This window comes from Sabethes cyaneus, chromosome 3 (assembly GCF_943734655.1).
Source record: "Sabethes cyaneus chromosome 3, idSabCyanKW18_F2, whole genome shotgun sequence".
Lineage (NCBI taxonomy): Eukaryota > Metazoa > Arthropoda > Insecta > Diptera > Culicidae > Sabethes > Sabethes cyaneus.
In genome coordinates this window covers 141,348,136-141,370,367 of record NC_071355.1, presented here as the reverse complement: position 1 = coordinate 141,370,367, position 22,232 = coordinate 141,348,136, and the positions used below count along the sequence as shown (strand labels likewise).

Below are 22,232 nucleotides of genomic sequence, written 5' to 3'. Positions count from 1 at the left end.
AGGATTGTCTAGACACCGTATGAAATATTAGTGACGTCACTGCAGAATCAAATCTTGAAGCAGCTGATTGAAGTTGGATTGAAAAGCACATGGGTCGATAGAGCACAGTAGGGAGAGAAAACGCACACAATGATAGAATATTTAGGCCTAGAATATAAGAAACACGATTATGAATACATACACACGTTAAAGCATGCATGCAGAATCAAATAATTCAAATACAAACCGTTTTCCGTAATTAATAAAATGTTTTCCTAGGATAGTCAAACAACGTGTTGTTCTTGCAGTGAAGTTAGTTACGGTCTAATGGGTTCACGTCATTTCGTTTTCGTTTAGTTTGAGTTTATTTCGGCCGTCAAAGTTTGAATGAACGGCAAAACATTTTTGAGATGCTTTCGCCGTCTGGTGGCAAATAGCGACATTGCCAGTGATGAGAACTTTTGAACTTTTGGTGTTTCTTACCGCGAGCTTTCGTTTCGTGTAGTTCTGTGTTGAAGATTGCTGTTAGTTGATAAAAGGGTAGTGTACCCGTTTTTGGTAACTTAATTTAGGTAAGCCTATCTAGTTCGATCCTGATTCCTTTCGAATTAGCATTCTTTGACTGACCCTAAGGGGAGTCTCACCGGGCAAACACAACGTGGCGTGCAGTCTCCCTTACGGAGTGGCGCTTAAGCTGCACGCTGAATAGGGATCGACCAGGGCCGGCTACAGTTTACTGCAGTTGACCATGGTGTAAGCGAAGACTCAACCAAATTATGCCAGATTGCAGTCAAGACAAGCATCAGTAACGTAACGTTGCGTCTTATAAAGTTACATAGAGTTAGAGGTACATTTTAGCATTTTGGTCATACCCTCCGATTATTTACGTTATTGTGAATCTAGATTATTACAGCAAAAAAGTGTTTTCTTCGAAGTTAGAAAATTAGGTAGGTACCTGAGAACGAATCGATCTCAATTAGATCCGATGAGACGCACGCAGGCTACAGCTAGCACAAGATATCTCTAAACCAGTGGTACTCAGGCAGCGGCATGGTGCAGGCCAAATCAGGTCACCCCATGAATGCCGTGGGTCGCAATGACCGCACTATTGGGATGTAATTCCCCTCCTAAAGAGGGGAGGGGTCTCAATTCACCATAGAAAAAAAAATCTATACCTATGTTCCTTTTAGAATCGAAAACTACTGAACCGATCGGCGTGAAAGTTGCATGTAGGGGTTTTTGGGGCCAGGGAAGACGGTCTTATGATAGTTAGAGACCCCTCCCTCACTAATAGGGGGGGCTCCCATACAAATGAAACACAAATTATTACATAACTCGAGAACTTACCAAGCAAATGGAAGAAAATTTGACATGAGGTTGTTTTTGGAGACAATAATTTTTTCTATGGTGGATTAAGACCCCTCCCCTCTTTAGAAGGGGAATTATGACCGCTCTCCCCTTTAAGAGGGGGACTTCCATACAAATGAAATACAAATTTCCTCATAACTCGAGAACTAATTAAACAAATGAAACCAAATTTGGCGAGCGGGTGTTTTCGGAGACAAGAATTTTTTCTATGATGAATTATGACCCCTCCGCACTTTAGGAGGGGCTTTAGGCTCCTATACAAATGAAATACAAATATCCTCATAACTAGAGAACTAATCAAGCAAATGGAACCAAATTTGGCATGTGGGGGGTGGGTCTTGGAGGCAGGAATTTATGATGATTTGAGACCCCTCGCCCCTGTAGTAGGGGGATAAAGACTCTCATACAAATGAAACAGAAATTTTTGCGTAACTCAAAAGCTAATCAAACTCGAGAAATTTCAGACTCTCATAAAACATTAGTCAATAACAAGACCACCAAAAACTATCAATAGTAACATTAGATAATTCAGCGCGAGACGGCCACAGGCCGCGAGTATTGTCGGCGACCTGCCTTCGGAAGCACCGGCCACTGCGGGGAGCAGTCCCCCGTAGAGATCACCTCTATCTAGGTTTATTTATTTTCCTAGATCTACTGACCCCTATTATTTTCCTTCAGTTGGGTCACCCCTGCGAAATGGTACTTTCTACGAAAAGATTTTCCGTGAAATGGTACATCCCGCGCAAGGTTTTTCGCGAAATGGTATTCTGCGAAACTCTATATTCCGCGTTATGGTCAACCGATGGTGTTCCGCAAAATGATATTAGTCTGTCGGGTCAGCTAGTAGCTCTATAAAACTAACAGATTTCTTGCGGTTTGCGTAATGGCGATAGGATCAATATTGCGCCATTTTGTATTGCTACGCCACACTTATGGTAAGTTTATAAGAGACGTGGTTCAGCCAGCAAGTTTTAACGTGGTAATATAAGCAACCACAATAAATTTGTTTTATTAACAGTTTTATTATGGGTTTCTAGCTAGCTATAAGTGAGTTTGGACTCGTATCCTCTTGGTATTGCGTAATACCACAATAAAACCAGAGGTAATGATTAATGCCGCAATAAAACCTTCATAAATTTCAAGTAAAACCAAGTGGCTTTAGAATTGTTACTTAGGTAAAAGTTACATCTGTGCAGTGTGGATCCATAGTGGTGTGTTGGGAAAAAATTGACGGAATTTGTGTCACTTTGCATTTGTGCAATGGATGCCTACATTGATTTTACGGTAGCCTTTGACCAACTGGATCACGGAATTCTGCTAAGCAATCTAAATAAACTTGAAGTCTACAGAGTTTTCATCGCCTGGTTCAAATTGTGTCTCACAAATATATTCAGTTTGCGTTAAAATTTGATCTTCTTATTCTGGAGCTCTTTTGAATGTTTATGGTATTCCTCAGGGGAGTAATCTTAGACCATTTTGGTTTTCACTTTTCATCTACGTTGCTTAGATTTGAGAGGATACACAAAAAGTTCAATCGCTACGCGCTTTGCAGGCTGCCCCTACGTGATGTGACCAATGTACCTTCTTACGTTGATCGCTGCCGCATACTTGGAATTGAAACCGTAGAACCTAGAAGTTCATTGCAACATCTCTCTTTGCGCCCAAGATCGTCACTTCCGGCATTAATTTACCTGACCTACTTCGGCTCATTTATGGTCCACAGAACTATATGTTAACCTTACTTCATACAATTTGCCCACAATAGCACACAATTTGGACAAAATCAACATTTATAATGATGGAGAAAAACGAATAGAGTTATTAAAACATACATAGTGTACACTATTAAACTTCATCGATAACAGAGTGCATACAAGCACAAAACAATTATATTGTATCTATCATAAATATTTTTCTACCATGACTTTCCATGACTCACAGCGATAGGTGATAGGTGATATTTACCTTATTGCAGGATAACTTTATTATTTTATGATATATGACGTGGCTGAAAGATTGATTTTTATGCCCTCTTTCCAGAACTTGTTAATAAACGCAACGCGTGAAAAAATCTCTTTATTTATTAACACCAAGGACGCCTGTTAGTAAAGCAGTACATTATAGGCGCATTTATTGATTACCTTCCTTGTCATTGTTGGTATTACATTTTCCATACATTTTAGAACTGATATCTAGTGGTAAAATAAAATGCAATATAAATTGATTCAAGCGATTTGCAATGTCGATAAAAACTCGAAATCTTACATTGTTTAAAACTTGTTCTGTTTTTAGGTTATCATTTTCGGCTGATAACTAAACCCTAAACTGATATTAAATCCGACTCCGCGTTCTCGGTAAAAGCACAATATAGAACTGAGATTCGGCACCTTAGTATACTGATCTCGGAGATTTGTTGTTTTACGGTTTTTTTCGGCAGAGTAGTTTGCGGTAGCTCGGAAAGAACATTTCTTTTCCGATATTCTAATATTTTTTTTTAAATAACGGTAAACAAAAAATGTTTTTGCGGAGTTACGGGAAAATAGACTTGTTTTCCATGTAGTTCGGTGTTTGAGAGATTGTTTTAGGAAAATACGTGTGTATACCGTGAGTTTGATGTGACTGCTAAAAAAAACTAATCAAATCTTTAAAAACCTCATAGTATTTGCGTGCCAAAGTTCAGTTCACAATTTTAGAAACTTTTGCTCTAACCAAGGCAAACATTTGCATGCTTGTTGCATGCATGTTAATGCCTAGTTTACAAACGCGCTCCTCGTGTTTGCTACAGCGATACCAAAATATGACAAATGGCAATTTAAACCATACATTTACATATATTTAGTTGCTTTTGGTCATATCAATTTGAAGCCTGTTGCGATCCTTGGACACTGATTCATTCTTCTCAAAATTTCAGCAAAATTTATTAACCTGGAGCATTTGAAAATCGGTGAACCATAAAAATATCGTCAATCGTCATCCTAATATGTACACAACATATGATTTGTGTCTTCAATATTTTATATTTAAAGTTCTGAGAAAGATTAAGATTAATACACATAATAAAGGAACATCAGCTGATGACTCCAACAAAGCAATGCATCGCTATAAGGAACAAATCGGCATTTTCGTACGTTCTGTGCAATAAGGCAATATGGCTGCCCTGGATGATACAACAAAAGCAGTACATTTCCCGGTGTCACGTGATGTTTGTCAAAAAATGTTTGTACTAAGCGGCTTAACATATGACGAACGGGTGACACACACGCGTCCACCGTGTATGTTGTTTGCGTGGAAGCCCTATTTCTCAGCGAAAGTAGACAATAATAGCGCAAAAAAGGCGGAATTGAAATGACGAGTGATATTGACATTGGCAGTGCTTCACAGCCATCAATGAATGGCTGTAATCAAGTTTACATTCCAGCAAGTCGCCGTTTTTCAATAGCAGGCAATCATTAAGGGTTGACATTGTTGAAGGGATGCCATGCTACCGCTTTCATACTCGATGCTTGCACTCGTGTGTTATTGGTGCTCGGAAGTATTTGTAGCATGACCTATAATAAGATATTCTTCTATTTGGAATCTAGTATTACTCGTATGCTGAAACAATGTTGTAATCTTAAAGTTTGCAACGATTCTCTTACGAACAAAATTAGGTAACATTTGTACCACAAATGAAGAGGTGCAAATGCGTAGCACAAGATAAGCAAAAGCAAGTTTATGTCTGTCATTTTCATACGAGCGCGCCAGGTGGTCTTTCATACGTCATCATAATATGCTCTCAGCAATCATTCATTGGAAAGAACAGATGTTTGAAAGCCGACTGTTTGTTCCGTCGTTGCAAAAAAATACCATTTGAAAACTAAGTGCTTATGGATGCGCAAGGTAACGTTTCCAATCCAATCTCCAATCGTCCAATCCAAATTGTAAACGCAGTGGGAAGCATGATCTTGATGTCTATCACTAAATACAATATGATGTATGAAGAATAGTAACATCTAAGTGCATTCTCTTCACACGTAACTTTGGTTCCCCATTTGATGATATCACTTAGTTATGCGCCGTATTAAAGCTATTGAAGATCCTTGAGCGAAAACTATAGCAGTTTAGTAAAGTAATTGCTTACGTTTTCACAGAGCAGCATGTTTTTTCCAAATGCTTTCCCCAATTAATACGAACCTATTGCAGTTATGTTCATTTGGCTTCGTCAAATTGAAGATTTAGCTAAAGTAGATACAGTATACAGAGACCTTGAAGAGTTGCCTTTAATTGCATTGACCACCAAAATGTACTTTGGAAACTGAATCGTTTAGGCGTTTCTGATGGCTTTAGAGGTACCTTACAGACCGACAGCTCTCAGTATAGTTAAGCTCCATTGAATCATACAGTTTCTGCAATCAGGCTGGAATTCCACAGGGAAGTAACTTAAGATCGTTACTATTCCTTATATAAAATTATATCGTTATGACGTTTTATAATAACGCCTGGATGCAAATTGTTATATACCGACCTAAAGATATTCATCGCTGTGCGATCTGTTAAAGACTGCAAAACTCTGCATAATCTAATCGACAAGTTTACAGAATAGATGGCTCGGGCGGCAGTAGTTTAATGAGTAAAACATTTGGCTACCAACCGAAAGTGGGTGCGAGCCACGCCTGCCACTGCACAAGGCGATATATTTTTGATCTATATAGAAATTTTCCAGTTCATCCAATTATCCATTCTTTGCATCAGACACTTCTTCTCTTTCTACGATCGTATAGGCTTACTAGATCGGACGAACAAATCTGGAACTTGTCAATGTTATTAAAGACCTAGCAGTTAAACTACATGCTAGATTGACCTTTCAAAACCATAATTTCTAAAGCAAATCGCAACCTGGGGTTTATGATGCGCATCATATAACTTATCAAATTCCCCAACTAACGGATAAACGGTATTTAGCAAAAATGTGTATTTCATACTAAGCATCTGTAGAAAGTGAGTGATTATGCTTCTAGTACATTGCAATTAGTAATATTACGCATATTTTAACAAACAAATTGAATGTTAAATCATACACAATGGCGTCACATCACATTTCACACGGACTTTTTTCTGTTAAATTTGACCATTTTGGGATGTATAGAAGACTTGTAGGCCACCCGTCATTAGTGTCCAATGAATCATTGCATTGCACTTAGGAGAAAAAAACAATACGATTATTGATCGACATTGACATTCTCTAACCCCCCTCTCATATGTTATAAATCAACCGTTGATTGAAGTTGTAAAGCTATCGGCCAGTAATCTAGTCCCGCCATGATTTTTTCCTCTGTTCAAAGGAATACGGTTTGTAATGACTCACATCACGCAACATTTGTTTACTTATATAGCTGGAACTACTGACCTTTTTATCGTGTATACTGTAGTTTTCAGATGGAACTGTTGGAATCATGATTCGGTTTACTGTAATATTTCCAATATTGATTTCATGTCAAATTCATGTATGATGGACATTGTATCACTGGAGAATTGATCGCACATGTACGTTTAAGTTTCTTTTCGCGCCGGCATTGTATATGGGATTTTTTATTTCTTTGAATATTCTGACTAAAAAGAAACGAATTGAAATGATTACAAGCAAAAATATTTTTATTCTTCTTATGATCAGCATCTTTGGCTCGAGCAGGTCGTTCCTATGATGCTGTCTGAAGACAATTAAATCTAAAATTTGTATTTAACCGTAATGGAGGACGTGTGTGCCCGCCCAGTTAGCCCCAGGGTACGATGCTGGTCTAAAAGTCAGTCGTCGTAGGTTCGAATCTCAACTGGGCGGTGCCGAAATTGAGTCAATAGGATCTTTACAATAGCCTCTTAGTTTTCCTGTACTCTAATAACTGGCTGCGAAGTCTGTCGATAGAGAAGGGTCAAGTTTTTAAGAACGTTTATACCCATGGCTTTGCTTTGCTTGGAGGACATTTGTTGATGATTTATCACTTAACGTGCATTTGATTAAATGATTAAATTTATCACTTGTGATGCATCTGAACCAATCCTCAATACTGCATTTGCTGTTACAGATGCAAACGGGTAGCAACTAAAATTTTCGGAATTTTTTCGAGGCTCCCATGCACAACAACAAACGAGCTCAGAGAGAAATGAAAGTATGTATTGTGTTAACTCTCGCTTTCTCTCTCTCTCTCCTCTCTTTCTATCAGTATTTTTTGTTTTGTTTTTACTTGCCAAGTTTTGCTTAAAATGGCGTCAAAACAAAACGCATTTCGCGCGTTGTACACTTCTACGAATTACACAAAGATCTCCACAAAAAGCATACGATACAACATTTTAGAGGCGAAAATGTTGCGGCTTCGATTATTTACTATATCCTAAGATCCACAACAACTACTCGCAAGCCAGGTAGTGGAAGACCAGCTAAAATTATGGACGCAGGACTTCGTCTTCTTTGCCGTGCCTTCAACAACAAGGATTCCGTGAGCTAACGGGATGCCTTAAAAAAAGTTCAGCTGTTCCCACCAGTACATCTGCAAAACATTGAAAAGAGTCGGAATAAAGTGCCGAAAGAAGATAAGAGCCCCAGAATACACTAAGGGACAGATTTCGACGCTGAAATTCCAATGCCGCTGGTTGATAAACAATTATTCCGGAAAATGTTTTATTTTAGACGACGAAAGTTAGTTCCCTCTTTCGAAGACGCATATTTCCGGAAATAACCGGAAATAATAATAACCGTGTTTTGACCGGATAAAGCTTCATCGCATTACGCCAAAAAAAAAACACAATTGTTCCAGAATACCCATGCGATCCTATTTGTACCCAAAAACCAAAGCCGGACAAACCTGCCTCAGTATCGTCCAATTGAAGAATTCTTCGGGATTTTAAGTTCCTTGGTGTACAAAAATAACCGGAGAACCACGAATTTCAAACAGATGATTGGTAGAAACAAGAGATTCATTCGCAAAGGTGACATGACGCTCCTGTTCCGACATCAAACGCAAGCTTCGCCAAACAGCCGATTACGGACTGTTTCCAAATGTTCACTAATTTTTTTTTCAACAATGGACAATGTATCTTTAATTTCAGTTAATCAGATCTTCTTTAAAAAGCTTTGTCCTTTTTGACAGCTTGAGAAATAAATTTCAAGATTTTAATGGTCACCCGTTAGTATAATTGAATCGTAAAACAGTTTTCTTTCGTTTAAAGCAAAATAGTTGAAAATTTAAAAATATTGCGAACCACAACAGATAAACACGAACAACTACATATTTTCATACGTGATTTCAATTTTGATTAGATTCTGTCGAATGTAAGGAATGGTTGCACTCCTCACGATTACATTTTTCTTCCAGGACATCAAATTGGTTTAGGTCAATATAACGGGAATGATTAGTGACCTGTTGGGACGGGAAGGCCCTTACATTGTTTTACGGAAACGGAAACGAATGAAATTTGCAGGTGTATATGGCAGTCGTCTAGTTAAATCATTTGCTGATAAAATTTATAATATGGAGGCAGTTTTTGACTAGCTTCAACCAGCAATAAAACCAGCAATAAAACAAAGCAAAAGTTCCTGCGAGTCTTTGAAATACTTAGGATTGTCATAAAATTAGTACATAATAAACGGACAAGTCTTTAGAATTGAAAGATGGAATGAAAAAGTTGAAATGTCTGTGCTCAGGGACACGAACGCAGGATTTACGTAGAACTGCGAATGCAGATAATACAATTCGACAATGCTTGATATTTAAAAAAAAAAAAAAAAAAAAGACGTTTCGTTACGCAAATTTAGAAACTATTGTATTATAACGCCTTATGATGCAAGCTTAGCAAGTGTATAAATTTGGCGTCGCGGCCCTGGGAAGCAATGTGTCATTGGTTTATTTGTTAATTTTTGACAGTGCTTAATATTCATGCTTATTCCAATAGTGACTTGAGAAATTTCTATAATACTCTCTATATTAATCTATGGTTATAAATTTTTTTTATCGTTTGATATACATAGCTGCAAAATCCATTGAAAACATAACCTTTTTCGTTACATGTTTACTTCTCGTAGAAGTGCACAGCAATATAGAGAACAAAAATGTATTTCCACGTTAAAATGCTGACTTTCTGAAAACATTTCGATCGCTATGTCCTTTTAATAATATTAAAAAAACACAAATTCCAACAAATTGATCGTGATTGTGTCTCGCTCTCCCAAATTAAACGGATATCAATACATTCTTCAGCAATGCTGCTGGACTAATTAGTACACGTGATGATCCTATTCCCCGACGTGTGTATTTATCACACCCGCATAAACACGATTTCGGTACTGTTAAAAACGAATAAGCAACTGATATCGCTTTTCAGCTGGTCATTATTATTAGCTGTATTGGATCGAATAAAACAAAAGTTAATTGGCCTTTTCAGACGATACTCATTTACTGCCAAACTTAATCAAAAATACATTAGCTGTACCGTTCTACCGTGTCACTGCCCGTCACTTGACAATCTCATCCACCAACTAACTCTTGGGCTTAGGTTGTCTGGATACAACCAAAATAGCTGTTGGAAGCGGCGAGTACCATTGCGGAAATATCGACACTCTTCAAGGTTAAGCACATTACGACACGGTTTTGCAGTGCATTGAAATTCGACACAATTTGTGCGAAAATGCTGAACGTGTCAACTAGGGCCGGTTGATGGACGTCAATATTGGATGACGGAGTTTTCTAAAAATGTTAAAAATGTAGTTAAATGATTATTGAAAATCATTTCGGTCGAAATCCTACAGATAGTAGCTTCAGAACTGCAGCTTTACGTGCGATAGCATCACTTTTCACTGTTATTCCAGTAATTGTACTAGTCCACAAGTCGGTATAGTACATTCGGTCTGTAAGAAGTGTTTTAAGTACTGCGACTATGTCGGTGGTTACAGTTTGTGCGTTTAGTAGATTAAGACAAGTGCTGAGTGTTGGAATGTTAGACGATAGAGTTTTGACTAACGGTGTCAAAAAGTTTGTAGCACAAGTAGTCACTTTCGGTAAATTGTTTATTGCATTGTTTAGCATTTGGTAAGAATTGAACAGAATGTCACGAGCTGCTGTCTGAACGGAATCAGTGACCATGTAAGCAACGCTGCTATACTTTTCTTCGGAGTTAGGAATCAATGTGTCCATAAAATGCCCGTAAAAGTCGGTAAACTCTCTAGTAGTACTGACGATGATCGACGCATTTGCTCCTATGATGTCATCGGAAAAGGTTTTTATCTTATCATTGAACTGGTTAGTAGCGCTGTTCAATTGGTTCAGAGAGCTAGACAACTGTTGCTGAAAGGTATCTGATGATTTCGTGATATCATTGTATGCTTTAGACAGCGAGGTGTCTAGAGCAGCAAAACTGCTTGTTAAGGTGACAGTAAACGAACTCATTAAACCGTCCGCAGCTAGAACTCCTGATACGCATTCGACAATTTTCGCTCGAACTATATCCATTTGCATTTGCAGGACTTCCAATGCACCAATCATGTGTGCAAGTTGAAATTTGTTAATAATTTTATAAACAGAAGATGATGTGATTTCCGCTGTTTCGTCAACTTCTTCAATGGCTTCTTCAAAATCGTACAAAGTTTCATCCAAATCGTTCAAAACGCTCCCAATATTGGAAAATGTTTCGGTCAGTGTGTCACCTATTTTGCTAGAAAACCCACTTATTTTGTTTGTTTCTGGTACAATATTTCTTACGTATGTCAGCGCATTCTGTAGTGCCGTTTCCATGCCTGTAAAAAGCTCCGTAGGGTCGGATTGACTGTTTACAGCAGAATCAGCCAAACTATCGATGAACACTTGCATCTCATTTATGACTCCATTGAATATAAAATTCACTCCGTCCGCTGTGTTAGACAATGTTAAAGTGCTGAATGGATAACTTTTGTTGAAGCTCGCTATAGTGGTTTTAAGTTGAGTAAATTGCCCAACTACTGCTTTCGCTGCAAGCGATATATCCGATTCTGTTTTAAATCCGCCTTGGATCTTGAGACCGAAAAACGGTTCTGCTGCAACATACTATAAATTGAAAATTGATTTACTATTTCTTCGATGATAAAGAAATACTTTCAGTTACCGAAACAACTACCGCCAAAAAAGTAAAGTAACAATATCCGCTTCTCATGTTGTTCGTCAGCAGCTTCAAAACTCTACACGATAACTAAAATAATTAGAAAGGTGCAACGTAGTGACTCGTTTTCTTAAACTCGTTTCATTGTTTGAACAAGTGTCATTCTATGCTTAAAAATAAACAGCGTGATATGTTATTTAGGGATCCCCAAAAATATCTAGAAAACTTATGTTTTGTATGCTTGTGACTAAAGAGTAATTAGCTAGAATGACCTTTTGCATTCTTAATTTTCTGGCAATGGTGGAACTTTTAACTTATTCAACCTATGACCTACTCGGGATACGACAGTATAATTGTAAGCACAACTCCACATTCCAGCCGCATTTTTTGTTTCATTTTTCAGTCTTCCAAATATGTTCAAAACTGTTCAAGAAGCAATTATTTACTCAGTTGCAGAAGACGAATTTTTCTACAGATTGTCGCAGCCCTGCTGCTACTTGTTTCCGAATGGCCTCTGCAGTTTCACTTTAACAGTTCTTGTGAAATGAAGACAGTTATTCCGTTTAGCTTGTTAGTTTTAGCAGCTTTGGCTCAGGTTAGTATGTTTCTTCTAGTCAACTGTTCAACATTCCTCAAATGCTCGTATTAAAATTGCAGCCATCGTTGGCTTTTTTCGGATTAAACGAATCATCATTTTTCGCTCCAGCTTTAGACATATTCCTTGTTGGCTCAATCGCAGGGTCAAACTGCCTTAGTATCAGCTCTGCAACTAGGAGTCTACAAAATGAAGTGTTTAATTCATTAGTATTGAGTGATTTATCGTCCAGCTTTTCTGGTACTTTTAATGACCTATACACTCAGTTGAACTCGGTTTTTGAAACAATCAAAAATGCAGCCAATGATAAAAAAACAAACATTGATTCCTTATTTTCTGCTATCAACGCGACGATATCAAATGTCACTGCTTTCATCGCTAACGACAATCGCACTGCATGGAGTTCAGTGTTAAGCCCAGAGACACTGCCGAACTTGAATAACACCCTCTCAGTAATTCAAAATATTACCGAAATATTAAACAAAGGTATCTACCCTAAGCTAATATCAATTCGCGATGCAAATCCGGGATCAGTTTCGTCTGCAACTATACTGGCCACACTACCTCAACCAACTCTTACCGATTTATCGAGTATTATTAAACAATTCAGTCAGTTTGAGCAAACTGTCAGCCTTCCATTTGTTCAATCTTTCGTGAAGTCGTTAACAGCAGCCAATGCGAACATTGGAACGTACATATCAACAACAAGCTCCAGCTACGCAACACTGGATTCTACACTCAGTCAAACATGGAAAACAGCTTCATCTCTCCCAGATACATACACGACTTCAACCAGCACCTTGTTTCAACCGGTCGCATCATCAACTGATAGTTTCATAAAACTTATCTCCGCATTCACCGACCTATATCTAGGTTCTTCAACGGACATCAATTCCGCTGCTGCAACCACGTTTTCCAACAGTTACATCAACAATGCAACAGAACAGAACTTATTCATTCTTGATAAACTAGACACTTTTCGAATGGAGTTTGCCGATCAGGTTCTGAGCTCCAGTAGCATTCTGTTGAACGAGGGTATACTAGCATTCGAGGATGTAAGCATGCTAATCATGCAGAAAACTAACGGAGTGGCATGCGCAGGAAAGCTTGTTCAGCCGTTTGTCAACACGTATTCAACGTTACTGGTGTCACTGAAAGAATGTCTAACCGGGGCGAACTTCAATCTTCTAACGCCAACCAGTACCCAAGCAAAAGTGGCATCCGTAATCCAGACCGATGTGTTGTACTATTTAAAATTGTTGAACGATATGCTTTCAAAGGTTACCAATAACAGTCCAGCGACTACGAGAATTACCACCGATGCCCACATAACAGCGGTGAGTTGATGTCGAATATCCGCTGTTTTTGCTCAATGTTAATGAACCATATTTACTATCCAATTCTTTCTTTAGTTCTTTAGTCAAACAAACAACATCATTCAAACATTTAGTCAACAGTTGGTAAACATGTACGTACAGTTGGGTGCAGACTATGATCTACTTGCTGGGCGATCTAGTTATTGCCTAGCCAGGAAGAATACAGAAGGAAGGATGTTGGCACAAGACTTCGTCGGTGCCGTTCAACAATGTTAACTACTGTCAAAGTTTTTGTATCACTTGGCTGAATAAAGTACAACATCGATAAAGTAAAAGACTTTTGAACATTAGTTATTATTTTTACTACTCATTACTACTATTATTTTGAAAACTATATTGTGTTGGGGACACAAATTGTGCCTCTTCCTCCGTCTATTGTAGTCAAACCACCGGACGAGAAGTTTATTCTAACTTGTCGTCGGAACTGCATTCGTCGTCACGGTTAGTAGACAAGTTAGATTAAACTTCTCGTCCGGTGGGATGACTACAATAGACGTAGGAAGAGGCACAATTGATGTCTAAAAATAACTGAACCCATCAGCATTGGTGAAGTTTGAAGTACATCGCTCGCTTAATAAGGGGGTTGTGGAGTCTTCTTTTAGTCCAGTTCGCTGTAGTTCAAAGTTTCATCACTACAGGCGATCCACAGCGCCTGGAAGGACGAGTGGGTTTGAATCCGGTAATAATTGGCCCCGGGTATAGCTTCGTTCGATCCGCGGATACCCCAGCTTGGATAAAATGTAGCGGGACACGATTCCTTAAGCGTTGCTTCAATGACCTCCCTTTACATAATTTTTCGGTATTTTCCCTTCAGGCCTTGTCTAGTACTGTTTCGATACTATCAACATACTATGATACAAAGGTTCATTACTTTTACCTATCATCCCATTTTTCGATTGTGAAAAACTAGCGTTATAAAAATTAAAATTGTTTTACCAAACGCACCATCCGTTCCTATGCGTCACCCAAATGCGGCGACCCTAGTGGAATGAAGCACGCCCAGTCCTACATAGTACGACAAGTCAATGTTCGAACGACTAAAAGCATATTAAGAAGGGTAGCCCAACTTAGCGGTAATTGAAGCGGATTCACGGTCTGGGGTGTGATGGAAACCGCTATACATGCCCTTCAGCATGGCCGCTACGCATGCTACGTAGTGATATCTTGATAAGCTGATATTGCTGTTCCAGTTGAAAGCCGTAGTAACCACGTGTGACATTCAATTTTTCTAACGTTTGTTACTTCTGAGACATGCTTCTTAAATCGGATTCTAAAATCCTTTTTTGTTTGTCCGATATAGACTTTATCATAGTGGATCATATGATCTTTTGTGAACCCTAATTGTGTTTGAAGCTGGTTATTTCTATTAGTGTAGACAATGTCCATTCCATATTTTTTAAATTTCGTATGAAGCTGGTATGTTATAGTACGATAGTACCCTCATACTCGATAGCCATCCTTTTCAGATATTCTGTTATAGGGGTTAGTGTAGTAACGGAATTTCTGAGTAATAATATGCTTTCGAATCGAATTGCGAAATCGAATAATTTCGAGAATATATTTTTATTCAGAGGCCATTTTGTGTATGAAAAGATTGGTTGGACGTGATAGGTATCGGCTGTTTAGTATCAGTAGGTTTCCTAAAAATTTCAAAATCAAAATTTGTGGAACTTCTTATAACAACAATCTTTAAGAATGGAAATCTGTTGTTTTATTTCTTCTCGAATGTAAAAATAATAACTTTGTGGACGTTATTGATTATTTTCAAAGTAATGTCCAAAGACATTACAGTAACGGTTACGCGCAGGTTGTACTTCGCTCTTACAGGTGGAAGAGATTTCTGGCACAAGATGTCATTCATTTGTTTCAGGATGACAATCCTTTGTAATATGTGTGTCTAATGATCTGTGTAAAAAAGTACACTGAAGTCGCTTTTTACGCGGTTTTTCACACGAATATTTTTACGCGAATTTCGGAATTTACACGTTTTTTTTTACGCGAATTTCGGAATTTACGCGATTTTACGCGGATGTGCTCAAAACGTCTATTTTTTCGCGTAGTGTTGAAACCCACAATTTTTTTAACGCGAAATTTTGGTTTTTTTTACGCGAATTTTGGAATTTACACGGTTTTTTTTACGCGAATTTCGGAATTCACGCAGTTTTTTTACGCGAATTTTGGAATTTACGCGGTTTTTTTTACTCGAATTTCGGAATTTACGCGTTTTTTTACGCGAATTTCAGAATTTACGCGGTTTCGATTTACGCGGGACGTATCCTTCGCGTAAAAAGCGACTTGAGGGTATACATCTTGGACGAAAATTCTGTTCCCTACCATTCCATTCTAAATAGAGCGAGAAAAGTCAGTCAAGAACTCGTAACTTACGTATGAAATGGTTTCTCAGTTTGATGCTTAACCTCCAATTCAATTTAATTGAAACCTTTCTCGGTTAGAAAATGGATTTATTGCGGCGCATGGGTCACGTCACATTGCATCTCAATCAATAACTTTATTGACCAATATAACAGGGAAACCAGCGCAATAGCGGTTCCAAGCGTGTACTTTATTAATTGTACCAATTAATAATCGGCATACCAGATGATGCCAGTCCCAATGACGTATTCACGGTGCGGTGCACAAAATACCGTTGCCGGAAACAATCTAGTAAAAGCCATAGCGTCAGACGGTCTACAGAAAGCTGCATCTGCGTAACTTTGTACCAACAGTTATGTGTCTTCTGTTTAGTTCAAAATTATTATTTTTCAAATGAAATTGATATTTTTTCGCGAGAAAGAAGCGATTTTCGTGAGGAATTCGATGACTGGATGTTGTCTCTTGACGTTTTGACCAAATAAACGACATTTTATCTATGTAAACGCTTAGTTAGCTTCGAGGTGCGATGCTGGTTTAGCAAGCCAGTCATCGTATGTTCTCGGCTAGGCGGAGCTTCTGGGGTCAGTAGGATCATTGCACTAACCACGTAATTGTTCTGTATTCTAATAATCGGCTGCAAAGTCTGAGTCAATATGAAAAGGTCAAGTCTACAAGACGTTTATACCCAAAAATTTTTTTTGTCTATGTAAACGTGAATATCTTTGGATTCCACTGGGATAGATTTAATCTTTTTTCATCAAATGAAAGATATTCTTACGCGCATTCTAATATATAAAACAAACGAGAGACGTGAGCAAGGACTACATTTAGAGATATTGACATAGATAAACGACCTTTTTGCAAAAAAAAATCCCTACTGTGCTATAAAGCAGCTGTGGCTGTGTAATCCGTGGGTTTGCTAGATTCATCCACCTAAGTTACAGCAACTCGTAGCCCTACCTGTTCCCAGGATAGGGGTAGGTCTTGACAATGATTCTTATGCAAGGTGTAACATCCTTTCCACAACCTAATGAAGGTCTGCACTCCATGTTTAGAGTGGCTCACGATGGCGTCTGACTCGGACGGGCTGCTAAATTAAGCAACGTATTATCTCAAACGCTGAATCATAGCAGCTCCATCACGAGACAATAATGAAGAATGGCGACTCGATACACGGATGTGCAGATCACTTAATTTTGTAGTTGACGATCGGGTACTGCTTAAACAGCTTGAACCCACAAATTCGGTATCGCAGCACTGTAGGAAATCTGCCGCAAGAGAGCGTACGTATAAAAGATCTGTAGTGACAAGTTCTATCAGAGTGGGGGCATACTAACTAGCTGGAAACTGGGAACGAGCTGGGATCGGATATGAAATGCGGCCCCTCCGGACTACGGGACTAGGTGAAGTGTCGAAAGGACTCTGGACTCGGAATAAACGAAATTATGATGGGGAATGCGACCAGTAGATTACGATCATGAGTAAGAAAAAGCGTCAAAATCAGGACAGAGCTTATGAAGAATTCGAACAACCATTCCGGACTAACCATATGCGCAAATTCTATGAGAAGGTGAATCAATGTTCATGCAATGGGCTTTTAGTTTTCTCACTGCGCACCATTCATCAAAGGCGGATCGACTTTGATTTTGTTTTCCAGCTGCGGTACGTTTTGATATACAAAAATGCCTTCTGCGCACAGCTGGAAAACAAAATCAAAGTCGATGCCTTTGATGAATGGTGCGCAGTGAGAAAACTAAAAGCCCACAATGTGATATACTCTCGTGCAGATAAAGGGAATGCTGTTGTTATCATGGACAAGGCAGATTACGATTTGCGGGTCCTTGATATGATCAAAGCTGGCCCGTACGAAGAATGTCTGTATAAAAACGGTAAGCCCAAAGACCCCCTTAATGCAATGATCGATGGAGCAAACAGCATCCGACAGCGAATAGCTCATCTAATGGGAGAAGAAAGATTAGAAAAGCGTCTTCTTGTTTCGAATCCTAAAGTTGCTTCACTGTATTGCCTACCAAAAATACACAAAAATCCCATAGCAATGCGACCCATCTCTTCCAACATTTCCACCCCCACTGAAAAAATGGCTGCCTGGCTAGTAGAAGAAATGAAAAGACACCCAATCACTCATGGAAGAAACGTGAAAAATTCAGTGGAACTAGTGAATCAGCTAAAAGATGTAGTTGTGCGGCGAGGTGAGGTCCTGGTATCATTCGATGTGACCGCTCTGTTCCCTAGCGTACCAGTAGCTGACGCCATACGAAGCTTGCATGATCACTTGGTGCGAAGTCACATTCCACCGAATCAGATCAGCGCCTATATAGCGGTATTGGAAGAATGCATGCAACAAAACTTTTTCTCATTTAGAGAAAAGTTTTACAAACAGACTTTCGGCCTTAGTATGGGTTCCAAGTTGTCTCCAATTTTAGCGGAAGCCTTCATGAGCGATTTCGAAGCAGATTTGGAAAAGCATAAGTTTTTCCCGCGAATATGGAAACGTTATGTTGATGATGTTTTTGCAATAGTGAAAGAGCGTTACATACCGCAAACGCTGGAACTATTAAATTCCCGACATCCCACGATAAAATTTACCATAGAGCGGGAAGTGGACAACAAATTACCGTTCTTGGATCTACTAGTATCCAGAAAAAATGACAACACGCTAAAATTTAGTATATATCGCAAACCCACTTCGACAGATCGCTACATCACTTGTGACTCCAACCATTTTGGAGCTCAAAAACAAGCCGCATTCCACTCTATGGCCCATCGACTTGTTAGCATTCCCATGGAAAGAACAGATTTTATAGAAGAAAAGACAAAAATCTACGATGCGGCTAACCTGAATGGATACGGTAAGGAGTTTGTTGACAAAATTATACGGACACATGAACGAAAGCAACATAGACAAAACGCTACCACACTGCAACCAGAGAGAAACAATGTTGAAAGGATCAGTATGCCGTTCTGCCCCAAAATCACAAATCCGATCAAAAATGCTCTTAGTAGACACGGTTTTCACATCGTGCACAAAAGCAACCACACACTACGTGAGCTTCTATGCAACGCGAAAGATAAGATTCCTACAAACGAAATGTCCGGAATCTATCAAATACCATGCAAAGACTGCCCGGCGGTATATATTGGGCAGACTCGACGAAAATTCAAGGTACGCTTAAAAGAGCACAAAAAGGCAGTGGAAAACAACCGAACCAACGATTCCAGTGTGGCAGTACATACAGCAAACTTTCAGCATGAAATCGACTGGGATAACGCAAAAGTGATTAAGGGAATCAGGAAGGCCTCACAACTAAATGCGTGGGAGTCGATGTTCATCACAACAGCTGATCAATTGATGAACGAAGATGAGGCTCCCATCGTGTCACCTCTCTTCAAATTAACAGGCTTAAAAATATAACTCTCTCTTCAACGCAATCAGTTGGGCATTACCCCGTCGATGGGCTAGTTGCCCGAAACCGGTCGGTAAAAGGTAAATATACTTTTTATGTTTGTAAGAACGATAAGTGTTATGCCTTGGGTTAATAGTGTCGTCAGTTCTTACGTTAGTGCAAAAAGCGAAGTTAAAAGCTTACCAATAGAGTAATTGAGTAATCTTGAGTAATTCTCGTTGAAGCAGAGCCACTACTAACACGAGGTCTTCAAATATTAGAACTTTTGTACTTGATTGATTAAAAATGGTTCAAAAATATGGATTACACTTTTAATACCCCGAAACAGTGGACCCTCGTTCGCCAAGGGGCCGGACAGTTTAACAAAATGTAAAATTTTTAGAAAACATTAAGATCTATATCATGTGATATTTTCTAAATTTACAATAAAACAACTAACAAATGGCACGGTTCTGTAAAGAAGAAGAACTAGGCTTTCAAATAGAGTGAAAAATTTTTGGCGGCCATCTTGGATTTGGTTGCCAGATTGGATTTTATCAAAAAATCGCCATTTTTGCCATGAGCTCCCCAATCGATTTTCATTTTAAGACCACCTTTGGAAAACTGAGAAAAAATACTACAAGAAACAACAACTAAAAACTAATCGAACTCGAGAAATTAAGACTCTTTCATAAAACATTAGTCAATAACAAGACCACCAGAAACTATCAATAGTTAGATGATTCAGGCCGAGACGGACACAGGCCGCGAGTGTTGCCGGCGACCTGCCGTCGGAAGCGCCGGCCACTGCGGGGTGGGAAGTTTCCGTAGAGATCACCTTTATCTAGGTTTATTTATTTTCCGAGGTCATATCTGCGAAATGGTACTTTCTGCGAAAAAATTTTCCGTGAAATGGTACATCTCGCGTAAGGTTTTTCGCGAAATGGTATTCTGCAAAACTCAATATTCCGCGCTATGGTTAACCGAGAATTGGTGTTCCGCAAAGTGGTATTCGGCGAAATGGTTTGTAATGATAGCAAATATTTAAATGCTATCCGCTTTATTTTATCAGGCAAAGCAATGGGGGGAGTTGTTTTCTATTTTACTGTGAGGAAAATTTGTATATTAAAACACCCATGAACTCCTCAGAAACTTGCAAAACTCGAGATTGTGATAAAGGTCATTCGAGATTCAGGATTTATGTAAAACACAATTTAATTTGTGGCAATACGAAGTTTGTCGGGTTAGCTAGTAAACTATAAATAACACGATTTTCACGATAAATAACACGATTTTCACGATAAATAACACGCTTTTCGCCATCGGCCCCCCAACCGAGTATAATGTTAAGGCCACAATTGGAAGCTGATAAAAAAGGCTACAAGAAACGTAATGCTACAAATCAGGTACTGAGGGGAATGACCCAAGACCAAGTTGAATAGAGACAACTACCTAAAACAGCATGGGCCATGCCGGTTCTATGCTATACAATGACGACGCAATCTGGTTTCAACAAATCTTGAATAACTTCTTTAAACATATCGTTCTGCAAACCGCTTTCAAACCGATTTATTGTATAATACCGTCGTAATATTTGGTCGCGTGTTCCCGGGGTACACACAGTATTTTGCCCGAGGCTTCAAACAGTAGTTTTGATTGCAATTGTATTGAAGTAAATGGACGGATGCCGTCAATCATTAAGTCATCGATATTATACGTAACGAAATTTCCAACAAGAATTTCTACATTTGTTTTGCCTGAACTGCCAAGATATGTATTGTGAACCACTTGAAATATTTTTAAAAGGCTGACTTTTTGCCTTATCTCGGCAGATTAGCCATTAAAGCATGCGATTCGCTAGCAAATGCTATTGTGTACCACTGAAGTATGTTTTATCAAGCTGATAGTAAGATTAGTAAAACAAGTCTCGACTATCGCAAAATCAACTGATAAGGGCTTATCAATCGAAAGGGTACTGTACTTCAACCGACGACATATTAGCACTGCTAAAAGCTTTGATATCTGTTAGATTTATACATGAAGCCGGCAAACCGTTTATAGCTGTATATTCAATTTCTATTCCAGTGATATAAAAAGCACATCTAAAAACATCTATCTTACATTTACCGGTTCTCACCCCCATAAGGTGCTGCTACGTGATCACAATCCGCAACACGCTAATTACTAGCTCACTAACTTATTACAGCTTCAAACGGGTTAACGCACCCTGCTTCGAGTATAAAAAGCAAGTAGTAGCAGAATGCTATTGCAGCTTCAAACGCGGAAGCGAAGCCTAGAACTAATCTGTTATGTTTTATCGTCACCTATTGCTATGAGGTATGTTTTCTGGAGAATCGAAAATTTAAATTAAACCTGAAAATTAGCAACCATAACGTTGGCTCCAGTTGCTTATGAAGAAAAATATAAGAGCTCCCAACCATGACTTTTGATCAGAAAGAAATAGAATAACTAAGCAGTAACGTTTTATCATGAGTTTTCCATTCCATATCATTCATTTGGGTTCAATAAGTTGATTGGATTTGTTGAAAATTTAATATACTTGAGCACTTTGAGCAGATTGTTGGAGATACATAAAAACATACACCCATCACGTTTAGCGGCACGATATTAGGTTATCTAATTGAAGCTTTCACTTTCGCGTAACTGAAAAAGCCCTTAAGAGCCTAATTGCCGCTACGCGAAAACCATTTTGCCTACCTACTTTTGGTGCTGCTCCACAGTTTTCTACCTCAGCTAACCGAACCAAACCTCTTTTCTCAATTTGGACTTCAACATGAAACTATAGATTATGACACTAAGTATGTCAAGCTTAGTTGTACATATTAAACACACACACGAATCCCGGAAAACGTAGTAAAATTAACTTGATAAACTGGGTCTATTGCAATGAAGCATGAACGACTTTATTTATTCAAATGTTTTTCTAGCGAACATTTAACTGCTGTTGCTGTTCTAGATGTTATCACTAAGCTTCAAAACGAAGCGGCGGATAAACCAAGAAAACCGCTCAGAATAAAT

At 38.7% G+C, this 22,232-nt stretch overlaps 1 protein-coding gene across 2 annotated transcripts in view; it reads right to left on the bottom strand.

Moving 5' to 3' along the window:
- Window positions 1-22,232, bottom strand: part of LOC128744353 (phospholipid-transporting ATPase VB) — a 79,520-nt gene that overhangs the window by 20,729 nt on the left and 36,559 nt on the right. The gene's annotated exons all lie outside the window — the stretch shown is intronic.